Genomic DNA, 24539 nt, shown 5'->3' on the forward strand with positions numbered 1-24539 from the left:
ATGGCTGAAGTGCCTCTGACAAATGTGTTCTTAAGGTATACCTGGACTATGTCTATTTTAAGATACATCTTTCAGAATAATTTAACCGACTTTAGGCAATTGTCTGCATTAGACTTACAGTGTTACCAATGAACTGTTTGTGGAGCTGTGTGGGTATCACAGGGTGTGTCTCCACCTTAAGAAGTCCATGTCCTCTTAATTGTGTGTCCAGGGTGTGTATCTTCTAAAAAGGAGGCTGCTAAGATGATGCTGTTAAAGTGCTACACTCAATATGCCAGCAAATTTGGAAAACTCAGCAGTGGCCACAGGACTGCAAAAGGTCAGTTTTTATTCCAATCCCAAAGAAAGGCAATCCCAAAGAATGCTCAAACTACTGCACAATTGCACTCATCTCACATGCTAGTAAGGTGATGCTCAAAATTCTCCAAGCTGGGCTTCAGCAATACGTGAACCATGAACTTCCAGATGTTCAGGCTGGTTTTAGAAAAGGCAGAGGAACCAGAGATCAAATTGCCAACATCTGCTGGATCATCGAAAAAGCAAGAGAGTTCTAGAAAAACATCTGTTTCTGCTTTATTGACTATGCCAAAGCCTTTGACTGTGTGGATCACAATAAACTGTGGGAAATTCTGAAAGAGATGGGAATACCAGACCACCTGACCTGCCTCTTGAGAAACATATATGCAGGTCAGGAAGCAACAGTTAGAACTGGACATGGAACAAAAGACTGGTTCCAAATAGGAAAAGGAGTATTTCAAGGCTGTATATTGTCACCCTGCTTATTTAACTTATATGCAGAGTACATCATGAGAAATTCTGGGCTGGAATAAGCACAGGCTGGAATCAGGATTACCAGGAGAAATATCAATAACCTCAGATATGCAGATGACACCACCCTTGTGGCAGAAAGTGAAGAGGAACTAAAAAGCCTCTTTTTTTTTTTTTTGCTCATTTTTTTCTTTTTTTTTCTTTTTAAACTTTACAATATTGTATTAGTTTTGCCAAATATCGAAATGAATCCGCCACAGGTATACCCGCGTTCCCCATCCTGAACCCTCCTCCCTCCTCCCTCCCCTACCCTCCCTTTGGGTCGTCCCAGTGCACCAGCCCCAAGCATCCAGTACCGTGCATAGAACCTGGACTGGCGACTCGTTTCATACATGATATTATACATGTTTCAATGCTATTCTCCCAAATCTCCCCACCCTCTCCCTCTCCCACAGAGTCCATAAAACTGATCTATACATTGGTGTCTCTTTTGCTGTCTAGTATACAGGGTTATTGTTACCATCTTTCTAAATTCCATATATATGTGTTAGTATACTGTATTGGTGTTTTTCTTTCTGGCTTACTTCACTCTGTATAATAGGTTCCAGTTTTATCCATCTCATTAGAACTGATTCAAATGTATTCTTTTTAATGGCTGAGTAGTACTCCATTGTGTATATGTACCATAGCTTTCTTATCCATTCATCTGCTGATGGGCATCTAGGTTGCTTCCATGTCCTGGCTATTATAAACAGTGCTGCGATGAAAGTGAAAGAGGAGAGTGAAAAAGTTGGCTTGAAGTTCAACATTCAGAAAATGAAGATCATGGCATCTGGTCCCATCACTTCATGGGAAATAGATGGGGAAACAGTGGAAACAGTGTCAAACTTTATTTTTTGGGGCTTCAAAATCACTGCAGATGGTGATTGCAGCCATGAGATTAAAAGACACTTACTCCTTGGAAGGAAAGTTATGACCAACCTAGATAGCATATTCAAAAGCAGAGACATTGCTTTGCCAGCAAAGGACCATCTAATCAAGGTTATGGTTTTTTCCAGTAGTCATGTATGGATGTGAGAGTTGGACTGTGAAGAAAGCTGAGCACAAAAGAATTGATGCTTTTAAACTGTGGTGTTGGAGAAGACTCTTGAGAGTCCCTTGGACTGCAAGGAGATCCAACCAGTCTATCCTAAAGGAGATCAGTCCTGGGTGTTCATTGGAAGGACTGATGCTAAAGCTGAAACTCCAATGCTTTGGCCACCTCATGCGAAGAGCTGACTCATTGGAAAAGACCCTGATGCTGGGAGGGATTGAGGGCAGGAGGAGAAGGGGACAACAGAGGATGAGATGGTTGGATGGCATCACCGACTTGATGCACATGAGTTTGAGTGAACTCTGGGAGTTGTTGATGGACAGGGAGGCTTGGCGTGCTGCGATTAATGGGATCGCAAAGAATCGGACATGACAGAGAGACAGAACTGAGCTGACTGACTGAAGTTCTGTGAGCTAAATATCAGGGTCTTCCACACCATATCCTGTTTAATAGCACCTGTCCAGTTTGCTGAAAGCAGACACGAAGCAGTATCCCTTTGGAGAGCTGACTTTCCTCCATGAAGTTCCCACCTTAATGAAAGTATAAACTCCAGATTTCAGGTGTAGTTTCTTTCCAGTCTTTGACAGCGCGAAGAATATAAGTTGAAGTTTGTCCCCTTCCTTACACTGGATTTTGTTCTTTTCCAAGCACCAATATTTCTATCCTTCCTGTGTTGTCATTTAGATTATATAATGCATAATTCCTCTGTTGTGTTTTCTGCAAAGATAAAATAAAAATCCAACTTTTGGTAATCTAATTAAGGAATGCCACATCAATCAGACATCAGAAGTGCCAGTAACAGCCTCCAGGAAGAGATATAAGGGAAAAATACAGGCTTGAAACTGGCAGATATATAGTTAGTGTGCTGTGCTGACACAGCTGGTGTGTCAAACACTCAAACACACACAGTTAGTGTGCTGTTTTACTTAGATCCTATTGCCTCTTAGGTCCACCTTTCAGATCCCAAGCTCTTTTCCCTTAGAAGGCCAGGATGGCCCTGTGAACCAGTAATTGATCAGGCCAATAGTTGGAATAGTTAAGGGAAAGAAATTCCTCAGTTGGAGGACAATCACTCAAAGCAAGAAACGCAGGAGATAAGTGAGCAAATGCGATAAAACCAATAGAGTCTAAATAAGAGTTAGGAATGAGGGGAAGCAGAATAAGTCACCCCCAAATATTCCACTTTGACTTATGGATTTTTAGTTGAAGATAATTAAGACCCAGCAGATTCAGGAAAAGCTTTTTACCTCTCCCTGAACCACCTAAAAGAATTTAGATATGGGGACCTTACCAGAAAGAGCTATTACTAAAGATACCTTTCTACAGCAGAAAGACTTATCTGTATGATAGGATAAACACCTATTTAACAAACAGCTTCTCTTTTCATTTTCCTGTGAATTATCTTCCTCCCCTTTGAAGACCCAGACCCCTACCTCCTTCTCCTTAGCTCAGGATAGTGTATAAGTCTCAACTGCCTGACCGTGTTGGAGTCATATTTTTTATGGCCCTCCCATACAGTTTAAATTATAGACACTTCCTGCCACATTGGATTGTACTAGGTACTGACATATCCTGAATCAAACTCCATCTTGTCTTGTCTCTTTAAATTTAGTTCCACAGAATGCTGATGCCCCCAGCAGAACAAACCTTCCTACTGAGTCAGCACATAGCTTCCTCTCCACTCATCTCACCTGGTTCCTTCCTCTACTTTCATCTGTGTGGTTCAAAATCTCAAGCCACTTAATTTATTTCAGCCAAGTTGTTATGAAGCTAAATCATAAGTAATGAAGTGATGAGGGAAACAGGAAAATACATGACCAGGGATATAACACAGGTAATCAAAATGAGGAACACATTACATGGGAAAGAACATAGTGGGTTGGGCCATGAACCAATTGGATACTCATATATCTTGGCCCTAAGGTCATCTCAAACTCAATATATCAAAACTTCTCCCATGCATACCTCTTAGACTATGGTAAATTAACTCTTCTTATTTTTGTTTACCACCTAATGTTCCACACTAGAAACTTGAAATAATTGCTTTTTTCTCTCTTTCACCTTCAATTGTTAGTGAGTGCCTGTGGATCAACCTCCCTAAGCTCCAACCCTCCTCTTCCACAATGTTGTTTCTGTCTTTCAAGTCTTTAAAGTCCTAGTGTACATTCTGGAAACTCAAGAGCCAAACACAAGAACGTAAATCTATTGTGAGCTAGATCCATCGTGCAAAATATGATTCTTTGCCAGAAAGGAACTTGAGAAGGCACAAAATCTACACATCTGAATCTGTGTAGGCCACATATCAATCATGAACCTTTTAGTCCTTAAAGGCACCACAGTAGAAAGAGCATGACTTTTGTAATCAAATAAATAGAGATTAATCCAGGCTCTGGCACTGACAGTGTGTTCTTGGACAAATTATTCAGTTTCTGTGATTTGTAATTGCCTGGCTTGTAAAATGGAGATAACAAAATCATCTACATCAGGGCACTGTTCTGTAGATTAAATTAGTTAATTAATTTATACAAAAATAACCACTGAGCCCATGCTCTGAGCCATGTGCTGGGAATATAACATGAAAAGAAGTAGAAAAAAATCTTTACCATTATGAAGTATACATTCTAGTGGGTAGAAAAAAATAAATGTAATTGAATAAAATATATATAATAGAAAGCAAGAAAGTTTCAGAAAAACATCTACTTCTGCTTTATTGACTATGCCAAAGCCTTTGACTGTGTGGATCACAATAAACTGTGGGAAATTCTGAAAGAGATGGGAATACCAGACCACCTGACCTGCCTCTTGAGAAACCTATATACAGGTCAGGAAGCAACAGTTAGAACTGGACATGGAACAACAGATTGGTTCCAAATAGGAAAAGGAGTACGTCAAGGCTGTATATTGTCACCATGCTTATTTAACTTATATGCAGAGTACATCATGAGAAACACTGGGCTGGAAGAAGCACAAGCTGGAATCAAGATTGCCAGGAGAAATATCAATAACCTCAGATATGCAGATGACACCATCCTTATGGCAGAAAGTGAAAAGGAACTAAAAAATCTCTTGATGAAAGTGAGAGGATAGTGAAAAAGTTGGCTTAAAGTTCAACATTCAGAAAACTAAGATCATGGCATCTGGTCTCATCACTTCATGGCAAATAGATGGGGAAACAGTGGAAACAGTGTCAGACTTTATTTTTCTGGGGTCCAAAATCACTGCAGATGGTGATTGCAGCCATGAGATTAAAAGACCCTTACTCCTTGGAAGGAAAATTATGACCAACCTAGACAGCATATTAAAAAACAGAGACATTAATTTGTCAACAAAGGTCTATCTAGTCAAGGCTATGGTTTCTCCAGTGGTCACGTATGGATGTAAGAGTTGGACTGTGAAGAAAGTTGAGTACCAAAGAATTGATGCTTTTGAACTGTGGTATTGGAAAAGACTCTTGAGAGTCCCTTGGATCCATCCAGTCCATTCTAAAAGAGATCAGTCCTGGGTGTTCATTGGAAGGACTGATGCTAAAGCTTAAACTCCAGTACTTTGGCCACCTCATGCGAAGAGTTGACTCATTGGAAAAGACTCTGATGCTGGGAGGGATTGGGGGCAGGAGGAGAAGGGGACAACAGAGGATGATATGGCTGGATGGCATCACCGACTCGATGCACATGAGTTTGAGTGAACTCTGGGAGTTGGTGATGGACAGGGAGGCTTGGTGTGCTGCGATTCATGGGGTCGCAAAGAGTCAGACACGACTGAGTGACTGAACTGAACTGAATAGAAAGTGATAATTACAAAGCAAATAAACCTAGGAAAAGATCTCTTGGGCAGGAAAAACTCCCAACAATTACAAATGTCTTTAAAATAGGAATATTCCTGGAAGCTTGAGTAACTGTGAGGAGGCCAGTGTGGCTGTAGTGAAATGAGGGTGCAATGCTGGAAGATAAGGTCAATGCAGTGATAATTTTCTTGTATGACTATACTGGCCATTTACAGCAGGTATTTGTTCTACTTGGTCACTCCTTGTGCTGTGAAATGCTTCAACAGCACTCATGTTTATAGGAGATAAAGTGTGGAAACTAGCCAGGGTCTGGAAGATGGTAAACTGAATGAATTGCCAGGAGACAGCAAGGAGGTATTTCTGGAAAATAAATTTTAACTTAAAGTCAGGAGTAGAATATTATGGTGGGTAGGAAAGTAGTTAGATAAAGAATTCAGGAAAAAAAAATAAAATGCAGTGACAAGCAGTTATGTGAAAATTTAGGGTGAAAGTTATATCTGAGCTGGGCTAGGGTTGCAATGGTTACACATGAAAGCCAAGCTGGAACCCTTGCACAAAATTGGAAATTCAGTTAAATTATAAGGTGGAATTCTTTTCTCTCCAACTTGAAGACTTCTCCCATTGTGTCTTTCTTCTCTCCCATTCTGCAAACTGCACCTCAAATTTATCTTCTTTTACCTTTTATTTTTCCCAAACTAATATCATCAATCCTGGACAATTCTGTGGGAAGATTTGGGAGAATGACATTGTAACATGTAAAATATCATGTAAGAAACGAGTTGCCAGTCCAGGTTCGATGCACGATACTGGATGCTTGGGGCTAGTGCACTGGGACGACCCAGAGGGATGGTATGGGGAGGGAGGAGGGAGGAGGGTTCAGGATGGGGAACACATGTATACCTGTGGTGGATTCGTTTTGATGTTTGGCAGAACTGATACGATTATGTGGAGTTTAAAAATAAAATAAAATTTAAAAAAAAAAAAAAAAAAGAAAATGCATCTGTGACTTAACAATAATCTCCCTGTTTTAAGTGGAATAAAGAGACCCAGTGTTGGAGTGGGAGCGGAGAGTAAACCTTTTTGAAAACATCTGGTTTGATATAGCTAACTTCTGTACACACCTGGAAATGGCACCAGTAAGCTCGTCTGCTTAGCACAGCACAGGGAAAGTCCATGAATTGATGCCATTACTGATCATCGTAACTATTGTTCTCTGAACCTCACAATAGTGGACAACACATATTTTCCCACTTCTCTGCTTTAATATCTGCTCTTTTCATCCTCTATTTGGTCATTTCATCTGAGACAGATCATTCTCCAGCTGGGCTTCTCAGATGATACATCCTAGAATAAGATTCCTTTACTCTGCTTTGTTTCAGGATTTCCTCTTTTTACACTCAAGATTTTCTCAGATATTATTTTACTCTAAACTTGGAGATGAGATGCTTTGCTCTTGAAAAACACTGATCTCCCCATCCAAAATGTCTAATTTAGAGATTCTTCCATTATTAAAATATATTATTTTCTAAGATTTACTCAGCCAAAGGGCAGAGTGGATTGGAATTTAAATTTCACTTATTTTTTTTTTCACATATTTTTTCCTTGATATATATTGACTTATTGAGTTGATGGAAATTTAAAGTATTGGAGTAATGGTGTTTGGATCCAGAATTTCCTTTTCTTTGAGTTTCATATTGAACCTTATGAATTTTGGGCCCATGGGAAGAAGCTCTTATGCACATAAATTAATGTTCTTGCTTTCTTAAAATGTTTAAGCTATCACCTCATGAGTGTCAGAAAGAAAAAAGACAGGGATTATTCACATGCAAGTGGTAGAAAGTTGGTGGAGGAATTGCTTACTGACTTACTGGCCATGACAAAAGAAGAGCACTTTTTAGGTTTATAAAGCCAAAAACTAATGTAAGCACTTCACTCTAGTTTTAGGATCATCAACTAGTATAGTAAAGAATAGGATCACTTTGGGAACAGAGCTATAGCTCCTCCAGGGGATCGAAATATGGCAAGTTATTGCTTCTTAGTGTTATTACAGCGATTTAGGGCTTGTATGATGTTGTAGTTTCAGAATGTATTGATATATCCAGAATAAAAATACTACCATGGTGTAAATTATTATTGTATTCTCCAGTGAAAACATTTTTATGGTTAAAGATTACTATTAGCAGAAATGCATTCAAATAAATTTCATGACTGATTTTACTTCAACTTACTTTACAAGTTTATACAAATGGAATTACTTTAAATTTCCCTATATTTTATCATGGTTTACTTCTCAGAAAGCTGGATTATTTTATCTGGGGATAAAAATATCTAAGTTACTTAACTTGAATATATTTTGTAAATAAAACTTCTCAACATTTCTTCTTTTTGAAATCATCTTATGAGATATCTGAGTTGACCACATGATTTTTTTCTGGCTTTCATCTATGCTATTCTGGGTGTAGAAAGCCGAGTTAGAGAATACACATTGAAGAGATAAATGTAAATGATGAATATAAATGATGGCATAAGCACATGATGCTACAATGATAGGGACTGATTCTGTCTTGCATTGTAGTTTTCTCTGCTCTATGAAGTTAGAAGACGTAGGTTTTAGAGATGGCCTCAAGGTGGCAGTGATTACATGTAATTGCTCCAAGTAACCCAAAGCCCTGTGATTTTTTTGTGTGAGCCAGGAATCTAAAGGTGTTGGTGAACATAGGTTGAAAATATTTAGGAATGTCTTTTATTTTTTCTGTCAACTGAATAATTTATTCCTCTCTGTTCAGGATAGCACCAAATTTCCCCTACTGCAATCTTTTTTCCATTGGTTATTGTAATGATACTAGAATTTTATTATCCTGACTAGGTACAAATGATCCAATAAGGAATGAAATTTCAGAAAAATTACCAGTAAAGAATGACTGGTAGTTCTGTGCTCCATGTAAGAAGTCAATTAGGTTCCTGTTTTATTTTAAATTCCATCCTAGATTATTCTTAGGTATATTTTGTATGTAGCAAATTTGTTTGTGCTCCATGCCACCCCTAGCTATGCTGGTGGGAAACCAGTTTTTGTTTTGTTTCCTTGTAGGTTTCGTCTTTCATCTTTTGTTGAAGGTTCTTTCTGTGTAACCAGAAATGTCTGCACATTTACCACTGTATAATGTTCTTCTCACAACCTCTCCTCATTTGAAGTAGAACAGAGTAGATGGAACTATACTCAATATCTTGTAATAACCTACAATGGAAAAGAATCTGAAGTATCTATATATATATCTATATATATATCTCTGAATCAATTTACTGTACACTTGAAAGTAACAGGATATTGTAAATTAAATATACTTCAATAATAAAAACAAAAACAAAGAATACCTGTTCTTCCCTTCCCCTCTTCCCCAAATAATTGAAAAAGAACATCTTTTTCATGTTTCTAAAATATCAAGAAATGATATTTTAGAAATTAAGACTGGAAGTTGGTTTTTCATGATGAAATATAATTTGGCTTTTGGCCTGGGGCACCCAAGCCAGATGGTACAGCTGCACTGAGGTGGCGTTCTTGAGGGCCAGGTTGTCATCCACCCATCCATCCCCTTATCTATTCAGTAAATATCTCTTGAGTTCCTAATAGGTAATAGGAACTGTTTTAGGTTCTGGTGATAAAACAGCGAGTTAAAAACAAATCCAAGTTCTACAGAGGTTTTATTCTAATGAGAAATGTACATCTTTTTCTTGACCACAAATGAATGAATTAATAATCTGAGGTAAGACTTCCAGCTGAAAGGAAGACAGCATTTGGAGAGCATGTGTCAAGGAAGCCTAACAACAGCCAGGGGTTAGAGTGGGAGCTGTCAGCTGAGGCTTCTCTTGATATATGACTTTTGTGCTAAACTCTGAAAATGAACAGGAATGGAATGTATCTTCAGTCAGAGGAAACAGAGTGTGAAAAACACCTGTGGCAGGAGTTTGACTTTCTTAAGGGTTTGAAAGACAATGGGGGTGGCTGTGGTACAAAGAATCTCCAAAGGGTGGTATGATGCCTTGTAAGGCCTGTAGAACATGACTAGAATACTTTGTTTCCAGAAAAATCAGAAGTGATCGAACAAAAGGTTTTGAACCATAGAGTGATAATAGAGTTCATTATAAACTGATCCTTCTAGATATTGTTTGGCAAAAAATGAGTAGCCAATTTGACTTTGGGGAGAACAGCTATTGCCATAGGCCTGGAAGAGATACTAGTAACTTTGATTTGGAAACGTAGAAAGATATACTGAATTGAGAGAGACTTGAGAAGTATTAAGACTTGGTGATAATTAGAAATGAAATGTTGGTGAGTAGGCTTTGTCAGGGAGTATATTTTAGTTTTATCCAAATAAGTTACCAGGTGAAATATACATATATATATAAGTATATATATATATATACACACACATGTATATATACCTTATACATTAAATATATATAGGTATATATATGTATAAATATTTATATTAATTTTTATTATAGTATATAAAAATAAAGAAGGTACATAGATTTAAGACTACAACTCAACAAATTATCAAAAAAGTAAATGTAACATGATATATTGTCTTATTTATTTATTTATTTTAACTTATTTAATTTATTTTTTTTACTTGACAATATAGTATTGGTTTTGCCATACATCAACATGAATCCACCACGGGTGTACATGTGTTCCCCATCCTGCACCTCTGAAGTCCCTTTTTTGCTCCAAGACACACTTAAAGATTGCCATTATATTGAATTCTAAGAGCAAAGACTAATTGTACCTATTTTTCAATATAAAAAGAATTTTACACTTTAATCTATTTTGTATCTCTTTTCAAATGACATTAGTAGCCTGTAGCAGTTGTTTCCCACTCCATGTTCTTGCCTGGAGAATCCCAGGGACAGAGCAGCCTGGTGGGCTGCCGTCTATGGGGTCGCACAGAGTCGGACACGACTGAAGCGACTTAGCAGCAGCAGCAGCAGCAGTTGTTTGTTCATTTTAATTTCTGTACATTTCATGTTTTAGTTTTATACATATAATATATGAGAGAGTCTACTGCTGATTGTTATTTGGGGACATTATGAATACTGCTGCTATAATCACATGTTCATTACAAATATTATAAACATTATATACATGTCTTTTCATTTATATGTATGTAAACATATGGGCTTCCCTGGTAGCTCAGCTGGTAAAGTATCTGTCTGCAATGCAGGAGACCCCAATTTGATTCCTGCATTGGGACAATCTCCTGTAGAAGGGATAGGCTTCCTACTCCAGTATTCTTGGGCTTCCTTGGTGGCTTAGATGGTAACAAATCTGATTATAATGTGGGAGACCTGGTCCAGTCCCTGGGTTGGGAAGATCCTCTGGAGGAGGGCATGGCAATCCACTCCAGTATTCTTGCCTGGAGATCTCCATGGACAGAGGAGCCTGGAGCGCTACAATTCTTGGGGCTGTAAAGAGTTGGACTCGGCTGAGCGAATAAGTACAGCACAACATATGCAATCATAGAAGTATATATATATATATATATAATACTGTATATGTGTATAAATCTTTCACTTGACTATACATCTATGAATGGAGTTAATGGAAATAAGTTTAGTATATATTGAATTTTAGCAAACAGTGCCCAACTATTTTCCAAAGTGATGTAGCAGTTTGAAAATTTTACTTAGATCAGTTTTTAAAAAATCTTATTATAAAATATTTGCCATTTTAAAGAGTATTTTAATACGAATTTCTCTGACAACTTTTTTTTAATTTAAAAATCAGTATTTATTAATCTCCAAAGTACAGAAATGATATATCACCTATGTTAAACAAAACAATCTCTTTTTGACTAAATGACAATCCCCTCATGAGGGTCTCTTCTCTTTTTGTACCTTTCAAATAAAGAATCTTCTTCTTGTCCCAAGTTCCCCAAAATGGCCACTGCAATTCTATTTTTTTTTAATTTTATTTTATTTTTAAACTTTACAATATTGTATTAGTTTTGCCAAATATCGAAATGAATCCGCCACAGGTATACCTGCGTTTCCCATCCTGAACCCTCCACCCTCCTCCCTCCCCTCCCCTCCCTCTGGGTTGTCCCAGTGTACCAGCCCCAAGCCTCCAGTACCGTGCATCGAACCTGGACTGTTGAGGTTGAGCATAATTTGTATTTATATGGTGATTAGCCATTTGTGTATCTTATTTGTCAAGTGACAATTCATTTTTTGCCTACTTATCTTGTGGTTTGTCTACCTTTTAAATACATGTGTATGAGAGTAATTTATATTCTGAACACCAGTACTTTATTATATATATATTAATTAATTAATTAAATATTTAATTAATTATAATTAATTAAAATTATTAAAATTAATTAAAATTAATAAAATTTAAAAATAATTAATTAATATAAATATTAATATATAAATATTAATATTTTCATATAAAATATTGAAAAGTGAACCCCTTGGATATATTATTATCTCAGTCAATACATGGAAATCCGTCTGTTCTCTCACTTTGTGGCTTGCTTTTCACACTCTTAATAGTCCCTTTTGGGGAACTGGATGAATTGATGCTGTGGTATATTGTAAACACAGCTATCACACCTTGCATTGCAACAATGCAGATGCTAATCAGGAGGTGGAAATTCTGTTTCTTAACCTCTGAAACTGTATGTAGGCATGTGATTTGGTTTAGCCAATGGGGCATTAGGAAACATGGAAGGAATGAAAACTACTTGTACGCGGGAGCTTGCCTTGTCTTATTCCTGGGAACCCTTCTGTCCTCATGTGAACAAACCTTGCTTACCCCTTAGGTGATGAGGCACCACAAGGGCTGAGGCCCCAGTTATCATAGTCTTCTCAGTCTCTCAGTTGAGGTCCCATACGAGTGTGAGATGTCATATGATCATCGAACTTCTCTGAGCCAATCACTATTGCAGAAACTGCTTGGGCAATCTACAGTATTATAAGAAATAATAAATTTTTGTTGTTTTAAGCCACTAAGTATGGAGTGGTTTATTGTACAGCAAAAATCAACTGATGCACTCCCAGTCTTTTGTGGTATTATTCAGTTCAGTTCAGTTGCTCAATCATGTCTTGACTGCAATTCCATGGACTGCAGAATGCCAGGCCTCCCTGTCCATCACCAACTCACATAGCTTGCTCAAACTCATGTCCATCGAGTTGGTGATGCCATCTAACCATCTCATTGTCTGTCGTCCCCTCTCCTCCCACCTTCAATCTTTCTGAGCATCAGGGTCTTTTCCAATGAGTCAGTTCTTTACATCAGGTGGCCAAAGTATCAGGGCTTCAGCTTCAACATCAGTTCTTCCAATGACTGCTATTATTATTATATATTTCACCTCTACATGTTATAATCACATACAATGTCATCAATATCATCATCATCAGTGTCACTGTCCTCATCAATGTTGTGATATTAAGCTGCCAATACTCTTCATATTTACCCATGTATTTGACTTTTTAAGTGTTCTTCATTATTTCATTAATTTCTTGCTTCTGTGTAATGTTTCTTTCTTATAGTCTGAATAATTCCCTTTGTTATACCCTACAGTAGGTTTCTGATTAATGTATTCTTGTAGATAAACATTTGTATCTGACTTCAATTTTTGAAAATACTTTATATTGCTTTCTTATTCTTTCAGTGCTTCAAAGATGTCCTTATAATACCTTCTAGAACATAATTTCTATTGAAACATCAGCTATTGGGCTTATTACATTTCCTTTCAATGTGTGTTTTTCTTCTTAGATCTTTTAAGATTTTTCTCTTTGTTTTGTTTTCCATCAGTTTGTCTGTGATGCACTAAGTTAATGCTTTCTTTGTATATTTTCTGCTGATGGTTTACTAAGCTTCTCAAATCTATGCGTTGATTCCCTTTAAGTTGTTGGCAAACTCTCAGCCACCATCTCCTCAAATATTCCTCTGCTCTGTTCTCTTCCGCCTTGGAATTCCACAAACAGGACATGTTGAACACTTTCTACGTATTTCTTTATGCTCTCTTCTGTTTTTTCATTCTATTTTTTTTTCCTTTGTTTGATTGTGTTTTTGTGATTTCCATTGACCAGTTTTCTAGATAATCAATGTTGTCATCTGCTGTATTCAGTCTTCTCTCCAGTCCTTCCAATGTGTTGTTAAAAGCAGATATTGTATTTTCATTTTTATAAGATACATTGGCTGCATGTACATACATCTTTATAACATACATTACCATCTTTTATAGATGGTAATTCTTTGTTGAAATGATCTATTGACATTTTCATCAGTATTATATGCATCATTTCCTTTCTTTAACATGACAATCTTAGTTATTTTAAAACTCATATCTAATTCCCTAACCTTGTCATAAGTGGTTTTGCTTGTATTGCCTTCATTTTTCTTGATTATGACTCTTTAGATTCTTGGTTCATCATTTTTTTTTTCTTGATGTTTTCTCATGCTTTTGAGTACTATTCTTCTAAATAAAATTTTCTAATTTTTGTATTTATTTTCTGTGACAGGATTTGTTCCTAATAAGTAAGCCCATCATTGTCAGAGGCAGAATGTGTTCATGTGTCATTATATTCCTATACCTCCATATCCGAAGGATTTACCTGCTGCTACAATATGCTGATGCAGTTGCAGGATGTCTGTGTGTGTGTGTGTGTGTGTGTGTGTGTGTGTGTGTGTGTGTGTATAATCCCAGGGCAGGTTTTGACTCAAGATAATTTTACTTTATTCCTGAGGGGAAATAATATTTACATTCTCCTCAGATGTCTATGTTCAATCTCTTTGGGTTAGTATGTGTTTGCTTACTTTTAACTAGTTGATAAGAAATACAAACAGAAAAAAGGAACAAAGCTAGTGAAAGAGCAAGCTGAGGTGATGCCTGATGCTTCTGCAGTTCCCAGAAGTCTCTCATCACATTAGGTGTGATGGGCCAGTGGAGGAGCCTCAGTCCTTGTCGGAGCATCCTCCAGTCACTGTCCTTGTCATGCCCCACATTGGAGTCCTCTGTTCTCTATCATACAACATGCAAGTAAACAGAGCAAGGCTATAATATGAATGGTACATCTGGGTAACAAAAAGAGAATTCATTTTCATTGGATTAAACATCTATTGAGCTCCTAATCTCTGCCAGGCTCTGGGCATCTTAACACATTGTTACAGGGTAGATTCTATCAGAAGAAAACTCTGAGATAGACAGTGGTTTTCAGGCAATACCTGTGAGAGTGCTCTCAGGATTAGTACTTGGGAAGGAATGATGTAGGAGAAGAGCAAGAATTTCAGTTCCATTGCATCATGACAAAGACCCCAGCCACTCCACAGGGAGCTCAGAAGCCGGGAGTGCCTTTCAGAGTTGTCATGATTTAGGTGCAGAAAGGAAGATCTTTAGGCACCTGTGTTAAGATGATGTAGCCTCCTCAGGCAAGAGTGATGACTGGAGAGGGTCTTGGCTTCTGGAATGATTATCTTTTCTATAAAGGAGCAGGCTTCTCAGGTGGCTCAATAGTACGGTATTTCTCTCAGTTTACAAGGAGATAAGATTCATACGCAAGTGGTACCTTCTAGTTATCAGTAGTGAAAATACACATTATCCAACTATGGGTAAGTGGTATCAAAGATGAATCTTTGAGTAGACTTGAGTGAATCTAACTGGCCACCTGATGTGAAGAACTGACTCATTGGAAAAGACCCTAATGCTGGGAAAGATTAAAGGCAGGAGGAGAAGGGGATGACAGAGAATGGGATGGTTGGATAGCAACACTGACTTGATGAATATGAGTTTGAGTAGGCTCTGGGAATTGGTGATGGACAGGGAAGCCTGGCATGCTGCAGTCCATGGGGTTGCAAAGATTTGGACCAACTGAGTAACTGAACTGACTGAGTGAATCTGACATTTTCCTGAACTGGTTCAAATAGTCTGTATCACTGTCCATCAGTGTCCTCTAGTGAGTAGACATGTCCTGCACTCCAGGTCCTAGTAGAGATCCCATTCAGAAGTGCCTACAGTTTTCCTTGTACATATAATTTTTTTTCCTCTATTTTCCTTTGACTCTAGACAGCAAGTTCCTTTTCAAAAGCAGCATTTGCTTCTAAAACAACCCACTTCCTCATAACTTATCTCAGTTAACTTGGAGAAGAACAAAGAAAAAAATTAGTATTAATCTTATCACCTAGAGAAAACCTAGTTGATATTGGTAACTATCTAATGTGTTTGTATGTGTGACTTGTTTCCTCAATAAGAAAAACATTGTGTATTCTGTTTGGGGCCTTTACTTTTTTTGGGTCAATTATAACAGTTGACCTCACTATTCCTCTAAGGCAGTTTTAATATTTATATAGTGCTTTATTGTTTGACTATAGCAAATTTTACTTAATTAAATCCCTATCCATCTGAATGCAGAGTTCCAAAAAAGTAGCAATGAGGATAAGAAAGCCTTCCTCAGAGATCAATGCAAAGAAATAGAGGAAAACAACAGAATGGGAAAGACTAGAGATCTCTTCAAGAAAATTAGAGATACCAAGGGAAAATTTCATTCAAAGATGGGCAAAATACAGAACAGAAACAGTATGGACCTAACAGAAGCAGAAGGTATTAAGAAGAGCGGCAAGAATATACAGAAGAACTGTAAAGAAAAAAAATGGTCTTAATGATCCAGATAACCACAATAATGTGATCACTCACCTAGAGCCAGACATTCTGGAGTGTGAAGTCAAGTGGGCCTTAGAAAGCATTACTATGAACAAGGCTAGTAGAGGTGATGGAATTCCAGCTGAGCCATTTCAAGTCCTAAAATATGATGCTATTAAAGTGCTGCACTCAGTATGGCAGCAAATTTGGAAAACTCAGCAGTGGCAACAGGACTGGAAAAGGTCAGTTTTCATTTCAATCCCAAAGAAGGGCAATGTCAAAGAATGTTCAAACTACCACACAATCACACTCATTTCACAAGCTAGCATGGTAATGCTCAAAATCTCTGAAGCTAGGCTACAACAGTACATGAACTGAGAGCTTCCAGATGTACAACTTAGATTTAGAAAAGGCAGAGGAACCAAGAAATCAAACTGCCAACATTGTTTGGATCATAGAAGAAGCAAGAGAATTCCACAAAAGCACCTGCTTCATTGACTACACTAAAGCCTTTGACTGTGTGGATCACAGAAAACTGGAAAATTCTGAAAGAGATAATAATACCAGACTACCTTACCTGCTTTCTGAGAAACCTATATGCAAGTCAAGAAGCAAAAGTTAAAATCAGACAAAAACAATGGACTGATTCAAAATTTGGAAAGGAGAACATCAAGGCTATATATTGTCACTCTGTTATTTAACTTATATGCAGAGTAAATCATTTGAAATTCTGGGCTTCATGACTCACAGCTGGAATCAAGATTGCTGGGAGAAATATCAATAACCTCAGATATGCATATGATACTAGCCTAATAGCAGAAAATGAGGAGGAATTAAACAGCCTCTTGATGAAAGTGAAGGAGGAACATGAAAGAGCTGGCTTAAAAACTCAGCACTCAAATAACTAAAATCATGGCATCAGGTCCCATCACTTCATGCCAAATAGATGGGGAAACAATGGAAACAGTGACAGATTTTATTTTCTTCAGCTCCAAAATCACTATGGACAGTGACTGCAGCCATGCAATTAAAAGATGCTTGCTCCTTGGAAAAAAGGCTATGACAAGCCTAGACAGCATATTAAAAAGCAGAAACATCACTTTGCCAACAAAGGTCCATATAGCTAAAGCTACAGTTTTTCCAGTAGTCATGTACTGATGTGAAAGCTGGACCATAAAGAAGGCTGAGCATCGAAGAATTGATGCTGTTGAACTGTGGTGTTGAAAAAGACTCTTGAGACTCCCTTGGACAGAGAGGAGATCCGACCAGTCCATCCTAAAGGAAATCAGTCTTGAATATTAATTGGAAGGACTGATGCTAAAGCTGAAGCTCCAATAGTTTGCACACATGATGTGAAGAACTGACTCATTGGAAAAGACCTTGATGTTGGGAAAGATTGAGGGCAGGAGAAGGGAACGATCAAGGATGAGACTGTTGGATGGCGTCATCGATTCATTCAATGGACATGAATTTGAGTGAACTGCAGGAGATAGTGAAGGACAGGGAAGCCTGGTGTGCTGTAGTCCATGGGGGTCACAAAGAGTCAGACACGACTGAGTGACTAAACAACAACAAGAAATTATTTCAATTTTTGTAACTATAAATAGCAAGATGTAATGCTTTTCTATAAACCTTAGTGGGTAGCTTGTTATTTCTAAGGGTAAATTTATAAACATACAATTGATTCTTCTTTTTAATTCTTCCTATAACTCACTCATAGAATCTCTGACTTAGGTCATTCCCTTTGCTCACATTTAGCTTAATCTCTCATTTTATCAAGCAGAGGAGTGTTTCTAAAAATTTGGGAAGGTTGTGCAGATATTTCAGCTCCCTCACTTATCTACCATTCAGTTTAGTTCAATTGCTCAGTTGTGTCTGACTTTTTGTAACTCCATGGACTGCAGCATGCCAGGCTTGCCTGTCCACCACCAACTCCCAGAGCTTGCTCAAACTCATGTCCATTGAGTCAGCAATGCCATCCAATCATCTCATCCTCTGTTGTCCCCTTTTCGTTCTGCCTTCAATCTTTCCCAGCATCAGGGTCTTTTCCAATGAGTCAGTTCCTCGCATCAGGTGGCCCAAGTATTGGAGTTTCAGCTTCAACATCAGTCGTTCCAATGAACACCCAGGACTGATTTCCTTTGTTGTCCCAGGGAATCTCAAGAGACTTTACAAACACCAACTTGATTCTAGCTTGTGCTTCATTCAGTCCAGCATTTCACATGATGGAAATGCTGCATATAAGTTAAATGGAAATGCATATAAGTTAAATAAGCAAGGTGACAATATACAGCCTTGACGTACTCCTTCCCAATTTGAAACCAGTCCATTGTTCCATGTCCAGTTCTAACTGTTGCTTCTTGACCTGCATACAGATTTCTCAGAAGGCAGAAGGTGGTCTGGTATTCCCATCTCTTTAAGAATTTTCCACAGTTTGTTGTGATCCACACAGTCAAAGGCTTTGGCATAGTCAATGAAGCAGAAGAAGATGTTTTTCTGTAACCCTCTTGCTTTTTCGATGATAGAAGATATTTTTCTGGAACTCTTTTGCTTTTTTGATGATCCAACGGATTTTGGCAATTTTACCCTGGTGCCTCTGCCTTTTCTAAATCCAGCTTGAACATCTGAAGTTCTTGGTTCACGTACTGTTGAAGCCTAGCTTGGAGAATTGTGAGCATTACTTTGCTAGTGTGTGAGATGAGTGCAATCATGTGGTAGTTTGAATATTCTTTGACATTGCCTTTTGGGAAGGTTGGAATGAAAACTGACCTTTTCCAGTCCTGTTGCCACGCTGAGTTTTCCAAATTTGCTGGCATTTGAGTGTAGCTCTTTAACAGCATCATATTTTAGGATTTGAAATGGCTCAGCTCGAATTCCATCACCTCCATTAGCTTTGCTAATGATGCTTCCTAAGGCCCACTTGACTTTGCACTCCAGGATGTCTGGCTCTAGATGAATGATCACACCATTGTGATTATCTGGGTCAATAAGATCTGTTTCTGTTAGGTCCATACCATTTCTGTCCTTTATTTTGCCCATCTTCGAATGAAATATTCCCTTGGTATCTCTATTTTTCTTGAAGAGATCTGTAGTCATTCCTATTCTATTGTTTCTTATATTTCTTTTATTGATCACTTAGGAAGGCTTTTTATCTCTCCTTGCTATTCTTTGGAACTCTGCATTCAGATGGGTATATCTGTCCTTTTCTCCTTTGCCTTTTGCTTATCTACCAGAGTAAAATGAATATTCAAGACAGTATTTGGTGGAGGATTGAGAACATCTTGTGCTCTAATGGAGTCAGAAGAAGAAGATAGGACGAGAGTCACTTTTTTGCCTTAATTTTCAATGTCTCAGAGGTCTGATGTGCTCTTTAAATATAGTAGAAAAACAAGGATGCAGATCAGGGAGTCTGCCTGCAAACTCTCTTCTGAACACAGGACATGAAATCTTCCCTAAAAAGGCTCTTGTCAGTCTAGATCTCATATCTCTTTCTGACTCCTCTATGTCTCTTCCTTTGACTCCACCTATCTCTGGCTGGCTTTCTGAGGTTTATCATAAAGAGTGAAGAAAAGTCTCCTTAATTGTATCTTTTTTACTCAATCTAATATCTTTCTTCTGTTGCCTTCAACCTTAGCAGAAATAGATGGTGGTCCATCAAGAATTCATCAGGCAAGAGTGTTTCAGAAGGGCCCTGTGGCAGTCATGGTACTGGAAGCAATGAAGGCCCAAGAAAGGGAAGCAGGAGATGTGTCATGCTGCAGTGTCTACTGAGAGTGAATTCTTTTTTTGTAAAAGTTTTCAATAACAAACTGAAGGATAAATTCACTCCAAGCAAAATAATTATGATATCAAAATATTATTGGCACAGTTGTTACCTGGAAGTGATGCTGAATTTCCCTGGTGTGTGACACTGAATTTGACCAGATCAGTGTCTCAAAGCATATTATCAGAAAAGATGGTGATACCGTAAGGTCAATAAACTTCAATTTCAGCCCCAGAGAACAACTTGTGAATGGGCTGTTTGTAGTCTAGGTAGTTTTCTATATATAATCTAAAATTGATTTGTAAGAATAACTTATTCTCAGCTATGAGCTTGGAAAGATTTTAGAAATTATTCATTTAAAATATTTTAAAATAAAAAAAGTAGATAAATGAACCCCCAAAACTAAAAGAGCTGTAGAGTGAATGTACTAAAACTGAAATACATTAGAAACATTTTTATTTTCAAGAAGATGTCATAATCCTGTTTCGAATTTCTTTTCTTTTTGTAGCTTCTGAAAAAGCACTTGCCTGAGTGCTAATTTGCTGGAATCAAGATTGCCAGGAGAAATATCAATAACCTCAGATATGCAGATTTCCACCCTTATGGAAGAAAGTGAAGAGGAACTCAAAAGCCTCTTGATGAAAGTGAAAGTGGAGAGTGAAAAAGTTGGCTTAAAGCTCAACATTCAGAAAATGAAGATCATGGCATCTGGTCCCATCACTTCATGGGAAATAGATGGGGAAACAGTGGAAAGAGTGTCAGACTTTATTTTTTTGGGCTCCAAAATCACTGCAGATGGTGACTGCAACCATGAAATTAAAAGACGCTTACTCCTTGGAAGGAAAGTTATGACCAATCTAGATAGTATATTCAAAAGCAGAGACATTACTTTGCCAACAAAGGTCCGTCTAGTCGAGGCTATGGTTTTTCCAGTGGTCATGTATGGATGTGAGAGTTGGACTGTGAAGAAAGCTGACCACGGAAGAATTGATGCTTTTGAAGTGTGGTGTTGGAGAAGACTTTTGGGAGTCCCTTGTACTGAAAGGAGATCCAACCAGTCCATCCTAAAGGAGATCAGTCCTGGTTGTTCATTGGAAGGACTGATGCTGAAGCTGAAACTCCAATACTTTGGCCACCTCATGTGAAGAGTTGACTCACTGGAAAATATCCTGATGATGGGAGGGATTGAGGGCCGGAGGATAAGGGGATGACAGAGGATGAGATGGGTGGATGGCATGACCGACTCGATGGACATGAGTTTGGGTAAACTATGGGAGTTGTTGATGGACATGGAGGCCTGGTGTGCTGTGATATATGGGGTAGCAAAGAGAAATGACTGAGTGACTGAACTGAACTGAACTGAATATCTATTAACTATATATCTGCTCGTTTCAAGCCTGTATGTGTGTGTGTGTGTATATATATATATATATATATATATATATATATATATATATATATAATTTTTTTTTTTTTTTGCCTTATATCTCTTTCTGGAGGCTGTTGATGACTTCTGATGTCTGATTGATGTGGCATTCCTTAGTCAGATTACCAAAAGTTTGGTGTTGGTTTTATCTTTTCAGAAAGCAGAACAGAAGATCATATATTATGTGACCTAAATGACAGCACAGGAATGATAGAAGTACTGATGCTTGGAAATGAGGAGAAAATCCAGTGCAAGGAACGGAATAAACTTCAACTTACATTCTTAGAGCTATCAAAGACTGGAGAAAAACTATACCTGAAATCTAGAGTTCATAGTTTCATTAACGGAGAAGGCAATGGCACCCCACTCCAGTACTCTTGCTTGGAAAATCCCATGGATGGAGGAGCCTGGTTGGCTGCAGTCCATAGGGTCGCTAAGAGTTGGACACGACTGAGCGACTTCACTTTCACTTTTCACTTTCATGCATTGCAGAAGGAAATGGCAACCCACTCCAGTGTTCTTGCCTGGAGAATCCCAGGGACGGTGGAGCCTGGTGGGCTGCGGTCTGTGGGGTCGCACAGAGTTGGACACGACTGAAGCAACTTAGCAGCGGCAGCAGCAGCAGCAGTTTCATTAAGGTGGGAACTTCATGAAGGAAAGTCAACTCTCCAAAGGGGTAATGTTTTGTGTTTGTTTTCAGCAAAATGGACAGGTGCTATTGAACAGAATGTGGAAGACCCTGATATATAGTAAATCTACAGCTCAGAGAACTTAGGAGCCTCCTTGTTAGAAAATACACACCCTAGATACACAATTAGGAGAACATGGGCTTCATAAGGTTAAGACACATGCTGTGGTATCCATACAGCCCTACAAACAGTTCGTTGGTAACACTGTAAGTCTAAAGTAGATGGTTTCCTCAGAGTTAGACAAATACTTCTGAAAGACATATTTACAAGTAGACACAGCCCAGCTGTACCTTGAGGACATGATATATTGAGGATATCTCTCAGAGTCAATTTGGCCATCCCTGCATCCTGAATAGTCCAGGAAAATTGAGTCAGGGTATCACTGATGACTGACATCCTTGTTTACTGATATGGCAGGAAATACTTCATTTCTCAATACCTTTAAACCATGAAAATGCAAGCCATAGATTGAGACATAATATTTGCTAGACACATAGCTAGTAAAGATTCTGTACCCAGAATTTATAAAGAATTCTCAGAACTCAGTATTATGAGAAAAAACAGCTGAGTTTTTAAGATAGGCAAAAAAAAAAAAAAGATACACAGGCAGTAAATATGCACATAAAAAAATACTCAACCTGATTTATCTTTAGGGGAATGCAAATTAAAACTACAGTGATATACCACTATGCACCAATTAGAATGACAAAAATTTAAAAACACTGACCATATCAGTGGTTAGTGAGGATGAGGAGGAATTAGAATTCTCATACAATGGTAAAATGTTAAATGGAACACTTCTTTGTAAAAGAGTTAGACTGTTTTTTAAAATTAACATTCATCTACAATCTTAAACTCTGAGGAGGATACAGAGCAACTGAAATTCTCACAGATTGCTCTAGGGAATGAAAATTGCTACAGTCACTTTAGAAAACTGTTTGGCAATTTCTTATATATTTGAAATACATTTGCCATTTGACCAACAATCTCACTCCAAGGGTTTCACTCATTGAAATGATATCACAGGTAACCACACAAAAATTTGCACGTGAATATTTGCAGCAGTTTTATTTGTAACTATGCAAAAGTGTCAACAATCCAATTGTTTCTCTCTTGGGGGGTGGATAAACAAATGTTAGTGGGTCGACGCATTGAATTCTACACAGCAATAAAAAGGAATAAACCAATACACACAACTTATAGATGAATCCTAAACTCACTATATTAAATGAAAGCAACCGGATTAAAAATGCTATATATATTTTAATTTCCATTTTAGGAAATTATGGAAATGAGTAAAGTTTATAAAAGTTTTCTTATTAAAAAAAAAACAAACTATGTTAGTGGTTACCAGGAGCTTGGATTGAAGGAAGCACTGACAATAAAGTAGCGTGGAGGAAATTCTTGTTATGAAGGAACTTTTCTAATCATTAGAAATATTATCTTACCTTCTGTTCCACACTTTTCTTATGAAAGAAAAACAGTATCAACCTTCTAGAGCTAGTTTAAAATTAAGTGATATGAAATAATTGTAAAATATCAGGTATCAAGTATGTGATCAATAAATACACTGTAAGGAAGATACATTTAATGTCCTATAACAAACTATCATGGAAAAGAATACAAAAATAGAACATTAAAATGTACAGCTGAATCAGTTTACCATGTAGCAGAAACTAACAGATTGTAAATCAACTGTATTTCAATACAATAAAAGTTAAAAAGTGCATTATAAGTTTCAGTGTTAGATATCCACTTTCTGTCACTGTATTTCAATGTAAATTCTTCAGTGTTTGCCTAATGCAAATCTCTGCCTGGAGCAGCTTCCTCATAGGATTCACACACTGAGGACCAGAAAGCGTAGCTGGAAAGCTACTGACCTATTGTACCTGAATAAATAAGTTGAAACAGTTATTTCACATCAGACAGGGCTAGAGTTACTTCCAACATATAGTACTGACTTCATGTAAAATATCAGAAGCTGTCTTATTTGGTTCTTAAATTACCTAATTATGGCCCTTCCACGAGTCCAATTCTAAAATGTACACACTCTATATTTAAAATAGATAACCAGCAAGGACCTACTGTATAGCATACGGAACTCTGCTCAGTGTTATGTAACAGCCTGAATGGGGAGGTGAGGGGGAAGTTTGGGGAAGAATGGATACCTGTATGTGTATGGCTGAGTTCCCTTCTCTATTCACCTGAAACTATCACAACATTGTTAGTTGCCTACATGCCAACACAAAATTAAAAGTTTTAAATAAATAAATAAAAATATCCTTATTTTGGACTGAAGCAATCCACCCTAGGACAGGGGTTGGCAATTGAAGCACAGACTGGATTGCAGCTGGTGCGCAGAAACCCCTTGGGTTT

The 24539-nt window shown here is 37.7% G+C and overlaps 1 pseudogene; it reads left to right on the forward strand.

Annotated features, from left to right (window-relative positions):
* On the forward strand, positions 1–24162 carry LOC139179638 (interferon-inducible protein AIM2-like; annotated as a pseudogene).
* The last annotated feature ends 377 nt before the right edge of the window (positions 24163–24539 follow it).

This window comes from Bos indicus, chromosome 3, assembly GCF_029378745.1.
Source record: "Bos indicus isolate NIAB-ARS_2022 breed Sahiwal x Tharparkar chromosome 3, NIAB-ARS_B.indTharparkar_mat_pri_1.0, whole genome shotgun sequence".
NCBI lineage: Eukaryota > Metazoa > Chordata > Mammalia > Artiodactyla > Bovidae > Bos > Bos indicus.